Here is a 14,153-nt window from a genome sequence, read left to right as displayed (position 1 = left end):
GCTAGCCTGAGGTTGGATGAATTCTACAGTCACGATGTCAAGGATTAGGTGAGCCAATGGTGGATAGGTTGCCCTGCCATCCAGTCTACGTCCTGGTCGTCCATCCTGCTTCCTCCGGCTGTATGCAAACGCATCACCTTTTCCCCAGCCCGTGGTGTCCCACACACTGTCACCTAGAGGAAAAGGTATGGTTTCTATGCTCTTTGTTTCTGTGAACCTGAGACTGAGTTGCTCACTCCAGCTACTGTATCTCTGAGCGTAACGGACTGGGACCCTGCAGTCGTCTCCTGTTTGCCACAGTTACACCTGTAAAGCCTTTATACGGTTTCATATCTGAAGGACATTTTGCTGGAACTGACTTCTTACAAACTGGAACTACTTTCTTGTGGATGTTGCAAGTTGTATTATGAAGCAGTGTTAACCATCTAGAGAGGAGAATTTCTTTGTTTATTTTTATTATTTTGCTATGCTGTGGCTAGTGTACATCAGGGGGGTGCTTCAACCTAATTTCTTTCTATTTCTTTGGCATTTGTTTTTGTTTTCTACCATCCACGTTCTTCAGGGCCCACAGTAACTGATGGATGGTTAAGGTAAACCATGAACCAAGTTGCTTTGGAGTAGGGGCACCCTAACTACCTGGCTGGGTACAGGAGGTCAGAGTGAAGGCAGACTATGCTGCATTATCGTCTGACAGCATTGTGCACTCCAGTTGTCGTTTCACAAGTTTGCATTCTGGAGCCCCTCTTCTGTGCCTGTAGTAGCCAGGCAGGTAACACCATTCTTACAGCTGTAAGTAGCAGGGATAATCTTACGGGGGGGGTTAGTAAAGCGATCTGTTATCACCAATATATATTTGGTTCCACTTTTGTCAGCTTCCAGGGACTGGAAGAGGTCGTGTCATGTTAATGTTGACCAAGGGGGCCACTCTTTCAGGCCGTGCCTTCCTCCACATGCACTTGCCACATGTCCTCACTTTCCTTTCCACTTCCAAACCATCCTTGGCAAAGCAAGTACTTGAATTTTAAATTAAAATGTTTAATGAAATAACAAGGTTTAGCCTGATGGTGGTGGCATTAGGGTCACACATCACGTTGAGGCACTTGACTGACTGATATATGTTCTAATATAAAATAACATATATAATCTTAAACAATTTAACAACTTCGGACTCTAAAATACATCAGAAATGAAACTAAAGCTGTTAATTTGAGGTGTGACTGTGTTTACATTTGGGTTTTGACTACAAGGGCTTATATTTGTTGAACAAAGGAAAGTGCATCTATTCAGTTTTTCTGAATGCTTTTACAAACCTAAATAAATGCAAAGAAATGTTCCATTTGGCACAATGAAGGCTTTTATGTTTATGAATCAAATAAATTTGTGGGTTTGCGTTTCTTTGAATGCTGTGACTTGGGAAATGAAGGAAATTAAGACAAGAAAGCTCCTGACCATGCATGCAGAATTTCACCCCAACTCCAGCACCCTGAGACTGTACTCTAAGCGAAAGGAAGGAGGCTGGGAATTGGCAAATGGAGAACTGGAGTCCGGAATGAGACACCAAATAATAACAAGTACATCAGGAAGATGGCCCCAACTGACCGTGTGCTCAGTGAATACCTCAAGCAGCAACATCAGGAAGAAAGTGAAACACGAGTAGCTGGAGAAGTACCAAGGGCTCAGAGAAAAGTTTGAGAAGATGTGGAAGGTTAAGGTAACAGTGGTCCGAGTGATAATCGGAGCACTAGGTGCGCTAACTCCTTTGCTAGGCCAGTGGCTCCAGCAGAACCCAGGAACAACATCGGAAATCTCTGTTCAGAAGAGCGCAGTCCTAGGAACAGCCAAGATACTACGCAGGACCTGCAAGCTCCCAGAGGTTCAAGACCAGCAGCATGGCTGAGAGGGGAATTCTTTTGCTGTCATTTTAAAGACATTAAAAAAGAGGTCATCAGAGGTCAATCAGCCGCCCCATATTAACGAAATCAAACAACTTCTGATGACCTCTAGAAACTTTTAAAATGATAGCAGCATAAACGTTGCACAGTTGAATGAAACCAGTTTTGTTTGATCTGAAGAAGGTGGGGAGTGAGACAACTTCACTCTGATCTATGTCCACATTTTCAAAAAGACCTCCAAAAGTTGAATCTGTTCATCTGGACGTAGCGTTTTGTGGGAGAAACGTTTCGTCACTCATCCAAGTGACTTCTTCAGTCTCAGCTGACTGCAGGTTTCCCCAATCTTATAAACAGTACATTTGCATAATGACTGAAACCAGCCCACTGAAGGAACAATGGGCTGGGAGGTCAGTTCCTTAATCATAATTATGCAAATTCTCATGACCATTGATCAACAATCACTGACCAAAACCCACTGATCAAAGAACACTGATCAATGGCCATGAGTACCATTCACAGAGAGTTGGTGAATGGCTGCAATCACAGCATTGTAAGATGGTGACAGATGTACCCTTAGGCCCCCTCCTCGATTCAGAGACGGTCTTTCCCTTTTCACGTAAATGGCCTCCTTGACTCCGCCCTCAAACCAGCGTTCCTCCCTGTCCAGGATGTGTACATCCTCATCATTGAAAGAGTGTCCACTGGCCTGTAGGTGTAAATAGACTGCAGAGTCCTGGCCTGACGAGGTTGCTCTTCTGTGTTGTGCCATCCGCTTCGCTAGAGGTTGTTTGGTTTCCCCGATGTATAAATCCTGGCAGTCCTCCTGGCACTTAACAGCGTACACTATGTTACTCTGTTTGTGTCGGGGGACCCGATCCTTGGGGTGGACCAGTTTTTGGCGCAGCGTGTTTTGGGGTTTAAAAGCCACAGAGACGCGGTGTTTAGAAAAAATGCGTCTCAACTGTTCCGATACTCCTGACACATATGGGATCACTACAGGTTTTCGCTTGGGCAGCAGTTGTCCTTCTCTCCTGGATCGGCTGGAGCTTTCTTTAGGCGCCTTTCCAGCTTTGACAAAAGTCCAGCTGGGATAACCACATTTACTCAGGGCCTTCTTGATGTTCTTCTGCCTCCCTGGCCGCTGTGTCAGTGGGGATGGTGTTCGCTCTGTGTTGTAGCGTCCTGATGACGCCCAGTTTGTGCTCCAGTGGATGATGAGAGTCAAACCTTAGATACTGATCCGTATGTGTAGGTTTACGGTACACGTCAGCTTTTAGATGTCCCCCATTACTGATGGAAATCTCACAGTCTAAGAAGGCTAACCTGCCACTTTTCATATCCTCCCTGGTGAATTTGATATGTCGGTCCACCGAGTTAATGTGATCCGTGAAATGTAGTACGTCCTGAGATTTGATTTTCACCCAGGTGTCATCCACATATCTGAACCAATGGCTTGGTGGTGTTCCAGGGTAGGATAGCAAAGCCCTCTTTTCCACTTCTTCCATGTACAAATTGGCCACGATGGGTGAAACTGGGGAGCCCATGGCACACCCATGTTTCTGCCTGTAGAACTGACCCTTGTATGTGAAGTAGGTGGAATGAAGACACAGTTCCAAAAGCAAACACACTTGGTCGATGCTGAGAGTGGTCCTGTTGCTGAGGTTGGTGTCATCCTGTAATCTCTTACGGAATACCTCCAACGCTTCCGTGACTGGGATGCAAGTGAAGAGAGATGTAACGTCGTACGAGACCATGGTTTCATCTGCCTCCATAATGACATCTCTCACCTTCTCAACAAAATCCAGGGTGTTCTGGATGTGGTGTTCAGAGCTGCCCACCAGCTGGTTGAGGATCGAAGCCAGAAACTTGGAGATGTTATAGGTGACAGAGTTGATCATGCAGACAATCGGTCTTAAACGTGCACCCTGCTTATCTATTTTCGGTAAACCATACAGACTTGGTGTAGACTCCCCTGGGTACAGCCTGTGGTATGAGGTCCGGTCAATAGCCTTGTCTTGTTCTAACTGCTTCAGACAGTCTATCACCCTCTTCCTGTAGCCACTTCCTGGGTCTCGTTTCAGGGGCTCATAAGTATTTTCATCACTGAGTAGTGACAAAATCTTCTCATGATAGTCTTTCTGGTTTATCAGTACTGTGCACCGACCCTTGTCTGCCGGAAGGATAATAATGTTGTTGTCATCACTAAGTGATGTGAGTGCCTTCCTCTGCTCCATGGTGATGTTGGATGCTGGGGGCTTTGCATTGCTGAGACAGGCCGAAACTTTCGTCCGTAGTTGCTCTGCTTCCACTTCTGCAATATTGTTGTTATGAAAAAGTCACTTGGATGAGTGACGAAACATTTCTCCCACAAAACGCTACGTCCAGATGAACAGATTCAACTTTTGGAGATTTACTTTCCTGGATGATTGAGAATGCATCAAGACATTTTCAAAAAGAGCTAAAAAAAAGGTAATCCATTCAAAAGTTACTTAAGATCTCCTAGTATATTTTTCCACAAGTTTTAATACAATATCAATTCATTATCAGTTATAAAAGAGTATTTTACTTTTTCATTTGTTCATATTTAGTAGTCAGAGTTTTTGCATTTCACTTAAATGCAGTATTACAGTATAAGTAAGTACTGCTCTATCTTCCACTTTATTCAGCTCAATATGTGACACATGACCTTCAAACCTTATTGGTGTATGAAACTTCTTCAGCTCCATTTTTTATCTTTTATCTCATAATGTCAAATGAGTAAATGACAGTGTGAGGCACATTAGAGTGCACAAGTATCCTGTGCCTTATGTAAGCATTATATGAGATAAGGGGAAAAATATAAACTGTATTTCTAGACACCATTTAGATGCACTATTGCTTATTTTACCTCAAAATCATAGCCATATCAATGAAAATGCATCACTTGTCATAGGTATATAGTAAGTATATGACATTTTCAGTGAGCAATCTAAAGTCTGCAAAGACGTCAGTGTCCTCTGTCACAAACCACAGATCATATCATCACATCTGTCAGTGCAGAAAAGCTTCACAAGTAATAAATCGGAACACATTGGCCTTTTTACAGCATGCCAGCACTGCTCTCTCTATTTTCTTGTTTGTTTTAAATGTCACTGTAATAAAACCCAGTAAAAATGTTCACAAAAATGATAGTTTCCCAATTTATGAAATAACACAAATGTCCTTATCAAGTAAGCTGATGTAACTGTACAATAAACAAGAAAAAGAAAGAAAGCTGTGTGTAGCGTTTCCTGCCATAGCTTCCTCTCTACATCCTGTTCAAACCTTTTCAGATCAAGACAGAAACAGAAAGGCGGAGAACGTGTACTGACAGCAGCATCAGAAAACAGAGGAGAAACATTTATTTATGATTTAGGATGACAAACTAGTGTACCAGAAATCATCACAATAGCAGACTTTACTACGTGGAAGCTCTGCTGTACTGAAAACTGCACACCTTAAAACGTCTTCCCACATTTATGAGGATCCAGATTTGACTCAGAGAGACTTTGACCTCTATGAGACTTTGGACTTGCGCACAGACGAGCAGTTGGATCTTTCAACACAGCATAGAGGTGACCCCTCATCTGGGACTCTCCTCAGCTCTTTCTGGGACAGTGGCGCGGCTGCCCCTCTGTTGGTCTTCCTTGGTCTCTTGTGTTCTGGGGGCCTCTGGATGTCTGGAGTTTTGATCTCCTCCATACCTGCTTCATGCCCTGGAGGATGGGACTGTGGCCCCCCACACCCTCTAGCAGATCATTACATGAAGGAACCTTTTAAATACAAGCGCGCTCATGCTCACAGGTGTACACACAGGTGATTACACACACAAACTACACCCTTTTTGGCTCCTACCTCAAAGCACACTGTGCGCTGTCGATCTTACGTGCTGCACAATAATGTTTAATATTAAGTATGTAGTGTTATATTCCCATATATCATTGTGATGTTGTTTATTCTATTACTCTCGTTTTCTTCTGCTTGTTTTCTTTTTTCTTTCTCAACAGGTGATCCAGGTGATCGATATATGTATTTTTTGTCTGCTTATTTTGTTGGTTTTTGTTTTTTGCCCTTTATCCCCGTCCCTCTTCTCCGCTGTTTTTTTTGTTTTGTTTTGTTTTGTTTTGTTTTTTTCCCCCCTCTTTCTTTCTCCCTTTTCTTTTCCCCTGTCCCGTATCTAGCAAGTAAAAAAAAATAAATAAATAAAATAAAATAAACAATAAAAGGTAAATCAAATGGACCATTATGGCAAGGCTGGGATGGTCCATTTGGTAAAGTAAATCCGTTGGGCATCTTTCTTCGCCTTTAGACAACAATTCTGATGGCAAAAGAACCAAACGGGACAGGTTTAATAGAAAAAAAAAAAAAAAAAAAAAAAAAAACCACAGCATAGAGGTAAGTACTTGATACTTACCTCTATCCACCCAAAGAAAACATTAATGCTATTTATAAACAGTACAAAAACAGCTGATTTCAAATAATAGCCTTTGCTAAAAATGACATTTCTAAAATATTGGTCAAAAATATAACAGTATTTGTCCAAAATTTAAAGATGGTCATTCACAGTGGACAGAGATGGTTTCTTTCACTCTCTTTCAAACCATCTGCCTTCTATGTCCAAAATCTGGACATTGGCATCCTGGAAAGATTGACCTTTGTCCTTTAGATGCAGATGAACAGCTGAGTCTTGTCCCGTCGAGGTGGCATTTCTAAACATTTCTACCCTCCCATATTTTAGAAGAAGTTTTCAAACTTGCTGACAAGGCTCAGCGGACCCAGCGCTCTAAAGGAAAAGAAAGACAACTCCTACTTTGATAACAAAAACCTATACTTCCCTGTCAATACCTTCTATATTGTTTGGGTTTCTTTATTTTGTTCGCCAGTTATTTTTTAGGTTACAGCATAACTGGAGCCAGGCGTTAGTTCGTCTTGCAGCTTCCTCCTCTGCACACTCTCCCCGTCAGTCTCCATCAACATTATATATAAAAAGAGAGTCATTAGTCTCTGCACAAACACCTGTCCCCTCTGCCACCCCAGCACCACCCGAGCGTTCACTCCACCACCCCTCCACTGCAGCAGGCCAGAGAATGTACCCCTGTCATTTGTTGTACTTATTTTGGTGAGGTGGCCTTATGTTTGGCACAGTCTGCATTTCCCTGAAGCTGAAACTTGGTTCATTTTGTGGTAGAGTAACAGCAGATTGTTAGATAAGGTTAGCCTTCTCTTCTCTTCAGTCAGTTAGTAATGAACTAAAAGCAGCGAGCTAACACCTGTTAGCATCTCTCCTCATGTTACACTGTGTTTGGTGGCTGTTTGCTGCAGTAGGTGTCGTGGTGTTTTCACTAATATCAAATGTTTTCATCTGTTATCTGTTCAGATAAACTAAAGGAGGAACTTCAAACACGTTTAATCCAACTGTTTCTTCTGCTTCACTTTGTAGAAGTGCACACTCAGTATCACCTCCCAGCAGCCCAAAGAGACCGGTTCAGAGTTCCTGCCCTGATACTGGGTCTACTGTGTCTCCTGTTGGTAGCGGGGCTCACAGTCTTCTACAAATTCTGTGAGGACTCACATTTATTTAAATAACATGTTATGAGTCGGTCAAAGCCTTCAGCAGCTGATTTGTATTTACATCACTGCCCTGTCTCTTTTTATGGTTTTCATGAGATGTGGAGCTGACGTCTGAGAATCAGAAGCTGACATCGGATCTGGAAAGGATAAACTGCCAGTTTGGAAAGGAAAACCAAACACAGGCGAACACCACAGGTGAGAAACATCTCAAACTGACTCTTATTAAACTGTGATTAGATTATTTGAAACAGGACCTCATGTTGATGAGTTATTTCTTAAAGAATGGAAACGATTTGAGTGCAGCTGTTACTACATTTCTACTGAGAGGAAAAACTGGACAGAGAGCAGGAAAGACTGTGAGAGGAGAGGAGCAGATCTGCTGGTGATGAAGACCAAGAGCAAACATGTAAGTGTGTCATAACTGTTAACTTAAGACATTATTCATCATTCTGTCATCTTTTAGTACACTCAGCTGTCAGTAGTTCATATGTAATTTTCTTACTTTTATTATTCTCTTTAATGTCATGGACCCACTCCTATAGAAACTAAAATGAGAAAAAATAACTAATCTGCTGTTGTTTCTGACAAATTATCAGGAATTTTTCAGAGAGCTGAATAAACACGGAGAATTCTGGATCGGTCTGGAGACAAAGGAACAGACAAAGGACTGGTCAAAGACATGGAAGTGGGTGGACGGATCATCACTAGCATATATGTGAGAAATTTAAATTAGAGTTTTTAAAATTGTGATATATCTCCTGGATAAAGCTATGTGCCTTCCACGTGTGTTTTCACATATGACCTCTGAACAATGTCGGAGAATCAGGACGGGATGCTGAATAAATCATCCTTTTTTCCATGTAGCACAGAACAGGAGAGAGTTTCTCCCAGCTGGAGATACTTTTTGATGGAGGAGCTGCTGCTGTCTGTAGAGAGTGTGCAGGAGGCAGGATACATGACACCCACTCGCTCACACCAGACAGTTACTGTTGGTTAAAGATCATTTTAGGTCTGATCTGACTACACTGAACATTTATCTTGATGCATGCTCAATCATCCAGGTAAGTAAATCTCCAAAAGTTGATTCTGTTCTTCTGGGCATAGCGATTTTCAGTGGGAGAAACGTTTCGTCACTCATTTGCATTTACATTTGCATAATGACTGAAACCAGCACACCAAAGGAACAATGGGCTGGGAGGTCTAGGAGGTCAGCCCTTCAGTGGGCTGGTTTCAGCCATTATGCAAATGTCCTGTTTATAAGATTGGGGAAACCTGCAATCAGCTGAGACTGAAGAAGTCACTTGGATGAGTGACGAAACATTTCTCCCACTGAAAATGGTATGCCCAGATGAACAGAATCAACTTTTGGAGATTGAACATTTATGTTCTCACCAAGATAATGTAGAAATCCCTTAAATCTGCATTGTCTGTGAAGGTTCTCAGTCATCCAGGTCATCGTAGTCTAAGGAGCTTGGAAAGAAAAGCGTCTGGACTTCTTTAAGTTGCTTGAAGACGTTTCACCTCTCATCCGAGAAGCTTCTTCAGTTCTAAGGTCAAATGGTGGAGAGTCCCAGATTTAAACCCAGTGGGAGTTTCCCCCCAACGAGGGACGAAAGGACCCCTTGATGATCCTCTAATCACATGAGCCAAGGTATGAAAACGGGTGTGGGTCACAATCAGTCAGGGTTTTGGTCTCAGCCACCCTCTCCAGTGCCAAAGTCCCTCCGTCTAACCTCACATTACAAGAAAAGAAGGCCGTCGCTTCCCTGAGCAAAGACCACAACATCACTATATTACCAGCTGATAAGGGAAGGTGCACCGTGGTCCTAAACACAACAGATTACCACACAAAGATCACTACTCTCCTCAGTGACAACAATACCTACGAAGCCTTAAAGCGAGACCCCACAAGCAGCTACAAAAAGAAAGTTATAGCTTGCCTTCAATACCTTGAAAAGGACAAAATCATTGACCGCCTTACATATCACCGCATTTATCCAGGGGATGCCATACCCTGCATTTATGGACTTCCTAAGATCCACAAAGAAGGGGTCCCACTCAGACCCATAGTCAGTAGCATAAACTCAGCCACTTACAACATCTCGAAACACCTGGCTACCATCCTAGCACCTCTTGTGGGGAACACCCCACACCACATCAAGAACTCCACCGACTTCACCGACAAGGTCCAGAAACTTACCCTGGATCCAGATGAAACCATGGTGTCCGTTGATGTAGTCTCTCTCTTCACTTGCATTCCCACCACAGAGGCAGTGGAGACTGTCAGAAAACGACTACAAAAGACAGCTCCATGGAAGACAGGACCAACTTCACACCCGATCAGATCTGCACACTGTTAGACCTCTGCCTTACCACAACATATTTCAAATACAACAAGAGTTTCTACAGACAAAAACATGGCTGTGCCATGGGCTCCCCCGTGTCACCTATTGTAGCCAACCTTTACATGGAAGAAGTGGAAAGGAAGGCTCTTGGCTCTTTCAAAGGAAGAGTACCCAGCCACTGGTACAGATATGTAGACGACACCTGGGTCAAAATCAAGACACAAGAAGTGGACTCCTTCACTGCGCACATTAACGCCGTGGATAAAAACATCAAGTTCACCAGGGAAGACACAAAGGATAACTGTTTGCCTTTCCTGGACTGCGCTGTGCACATTGAAGAGAATGGCAACCTCAACATCGAAGTTTACCGGAAGCCCACACACACGGACCAGTACCTCCTCTTTGACTCCCATCACCCTCTGGAACACAAACTTGGAGTAATTAGGACCCTACACCACCGGGCAGAACATGTTCCCTCTAAGCCTGAAGGGAAAAAGAAGGAACACACACATGTAAAGAAAGCACTTAAAACATGCAGTTATCCTAATTGGGCGTTTATATAGTCAGCAAAGATGCACAGAAAAGAAGATCAGAGACCAGCGAGGGAGGATAAGAAAGACAGTTGCAAATACCAAGTCCACCAGAGCTTATCTTTATATTTTTACATGCTGTAGTGCCATTTTTGGGAGCATTTCAAGTTGCGATACATCAATATTACCATTATAGCCCAAATTTTAATAATATGTATGCATTAAGTGCATAGTAATTACATAAATTGCAAAAAAGTGCAATAAACTACAACAAAATTGAAAATCGTTTTTGTTTTTTTAACATATATTTCTAGTTAGAGAAATTTAAGAGGTTTATCCCTCAAAACAGTAAATACAAGAAAGTTGCACAAAAGAGTTTCCCACCACAGGAAATTTATTTTGAGTGTCTTCATAGTTTTATTTTTGAAATAAACCAATTTTTATATACTGCAGGAAAAACGATATTATATTATATTATATTAACGATATTATAATGCAAATTTGCAAGAAAACAGCATATGCATCAAAATAAACTATTTCCAGCACTGCAATTTGAGTTCTAAGCATCCCAGAAACGATACAGAAAGTCATAAAGTCAAACATAACTATTAAACACGCCAGTATAGGTTTATAAGGCCCTGAAGGTAAAAAACTACATTTCCACGGAAATGACGTCACGTCCGGTTTCAGGCAGGTAATGGCGGACATGCGATAGTTCGTGCTGATGTCTATTCCAACGTAGGAAGTGTTACGAACAGCTGATCGGATCGGCAAAGCGTGTTTCTGGAATATTATGTTTTTGTTGCTGCAAGTGGTTTTTATGCAATTTTTGCAAAGCCATATGTGGAAGGAAACTGTGAATTAGGGCAAGCTGATGGCATAAGATGTAAGTACAACTCCTCCGGTTTCGTATGTAAAAAAAATTATTGCGCTAGCTTACGTGGTTGCAGTTCTACTGGGATTTAAAAATAGTTACGCAAAACGGAGGGTGCCCGCTCCGACCGGTTTTAAAGGGTTAACCTCGATTTGAAGGATTGAATGGAATCGGACTCACGGATGGTAATAGGGAAGTTATTCCACAGATCAGGTGCAGCCAAGACAAACGCTTGGTCACCTCTAGTCTTCGGATCTCGGCTGTACCAAAAGTGACTGGAAGATCAAACATAACGAGGCAAAGGAAGGAACTCTGAACACACTAACAAAGGACGGGAGACTGTCAAAACAGGAAACATGACACACATGACACAAGAACTGGGTCATAGACCCAGCTACCATGACAATAGGTGAGGTTGACCCTTACAATAGATGCAAGTAAAAGCAATAAAAGATAATTGAACATTAAAGTTGTTATTCAGCTCCAGTGCAGTGATTTTGTCTTTTAAATCTTAATACAAAACTAACGGTATTAAAATGCACTGTGAAGCAGATGTTGAGTAAGTCGGTCACAGCAGGAATCAGTGTATTGCAATATAACTAGGGTCTTTGCGCTTTAACATTCCACTGACATTATCCGTGTAAACTATGTATGAAGTGTCACATGGAATGCAGTTTAGCACAAAATAATGGTGCCACAAAAGCCTATTTATATGAATCATTTTAGTATTTAACACCAAATACAAAACTATATAATAGCGTATACCAGGGGTCGGCAACCTTTCTGATGGCGAGTGCCATTTAAAATTTCCTCAGAAGTCAGCGTGCCACATGATTGCATTAGCAATAAATTTAATAACGCTCTATATGAACAGTTACAAACTATATAGAACCACTTTATAGAATTATATTTGTTTGCAGATGTTGGCAGCTATCAGCGAATAGTTATCAGCTATTTTGAAACAAAAAAGACTTTTTATCCATAACAAGAACTCCATAACAGCAAATGGACTGTACAACAGAAAATACAAATGCTATTTATGGTCTCCTCACAACAATGATAAGAAAAATAAACTAAGCCAATATGGCATGTCTGTTAATACAGAGCAGTGTTGGGTAAGTTACTTTAAATTAGTAACTTAGTTACATTACTAGTTACTTCTATCAAAAGTAACTCAGTTACTTCAAGTTACTCGTTACTTTCAGAGTAACTAGTTACTAGGGAAAGTAACTTTGGTTTTACTCAGAATTCTCTTGTTAATGTGTTGCTTCCGTAACTGGATACCCAGCAAGATTGCCAGTCTTCTAGCTTGCTTACTTGCCACAAGTGCACTGTGCCACCTACCAATAGAAAGGAAAAAATAATGTGCACATTTCCACGAGAGAAATCCCACGCCTGGACCGTCGTTGACCGCCGCATGATTCTAGCCTGCTTTTTACATCCAACACAAAAACTGCAGTCGTGGTGCTTTCGATTGTACTCAGAACTCGGAAATTCTGCCTTCTGAATAGGAAGATGTAGGTAACACCAGACTGCAGATGAGCTGCATACAGAGCTGGACTGGGACAAAAAAATCGTCCCGGGCATTTTGACTAGAGACCGGCCCACCATTATAGGAAAAATCATAAAGCCTTTGAATGAAAATAAACACTGTTGTGACAGTGATGTACACTGTTCTGATGGTATATATGTATCAATCTATCAATTGTTTGTTGTAAGACTCAGATAATTATTTTTTTAAAAGCTAGACATTTTAAATGAGAATAAGAAAGTATTTCTTTGTGCCCCCCTTTCCCTGTTAATGCCCTACATGGACCCCTGGCAAAACTTTGCTAGACCCGCCCCTGCATAGTTACCAGCTGTAAGCTACTTGTGTTACGTGTTATTTGTCTCTCAGAAACAGTTCATAACTTCCCTTCAACTCATCCATGTCACCTAAAAGGTAAACCTGTTTCTCCATCACCTGTTCAGCTCTGATGATTCAGTAAGGACATCTCCTGGTTTCATCTTCATGTTTCCCTCTCACCACATATCCAAACCGACATCATGACCAGCAGCTTTACAGCTGTGGCTCCAGCAAACATCAGCTGATACTAGAAAGTAATATTAAATAAATTCTAACAACAGCTGATCAAGCTTAAACGTGCTGCTGTTGTTTAGCGCGACATCCGCTGGTTTCTTCTTTCTGGCGCAAAGTGGGCGATAAACAAACAAGAGAGAAAAGCCGATCAGCTGATCATTGATCAGTTTCATGATTGAAGCAGCAACAGGAGAGGGAGGGGGAGTGAATGAGAGAAGAAGAGGCAGCTGACAGTGTAAAGACGCAGAATAACTCCAGCTTTGTGTCTTTTTCTATTCTAGCTGAAGTCCGGGACAAACTGTGTTCCTTCTCAGCTCAATACGAAACGCGTAATATTTTCTCTGAATACGGGACGATTCTGTTTTTTACGGGAGGGTTGGCAACTCTAATAATTAACCGTATGAACAAAATAAAGTTCAACATCAGTAACATAGCACCCACCCAGCTGTATAGAAACTCCATCATGCTAGCTAGTACGCAGTACGAAAAAGTCAGCATAACGAAAATAAACCCCACCTAAACTTGGTTTGTATCTGACTCCGATAGACTGCAGGTCATAACTTCTTACCTGAAGTTCAGTTCACCTGACACGCGGACCGGCGGCCGCTTCGGGTCTCTCCACTTGCCTCCCTTTTCCTTCATCCACCTGCTGGCTTCCACCACTTGCTAATGTTACTGAATCTGTGGAAGCTCCGCGATAGCCACCACACGAAGTAACGAATAACGAGCTTATCTAAATCCCAGTAACGAGTAACGCGTTCCTGGTTTTGGCATAATAACTAGTTACCGTGCTCGTTACCACAATAATAACGTAGTTACTGTAACACGTTACTTAATAACGCG

Source organism: Pelmatolapia mariae, linkage group LG22 (assembly GCF_036321145.2).
Source record: "Pelmatolapia mariae isolate MD_Pm_ZW linkage group LG22, Pm_UMD_F_2, whole genome shotgun sequence".
NCBI lineage: Eukaryota > Metazoa > Chordata > Actinopteri > Cichliformes > Cichlidae > Pelmatolapia > Pelmatolapia mariae.
Note: the sequence above shows the minus strand (reverse complement) of the source record.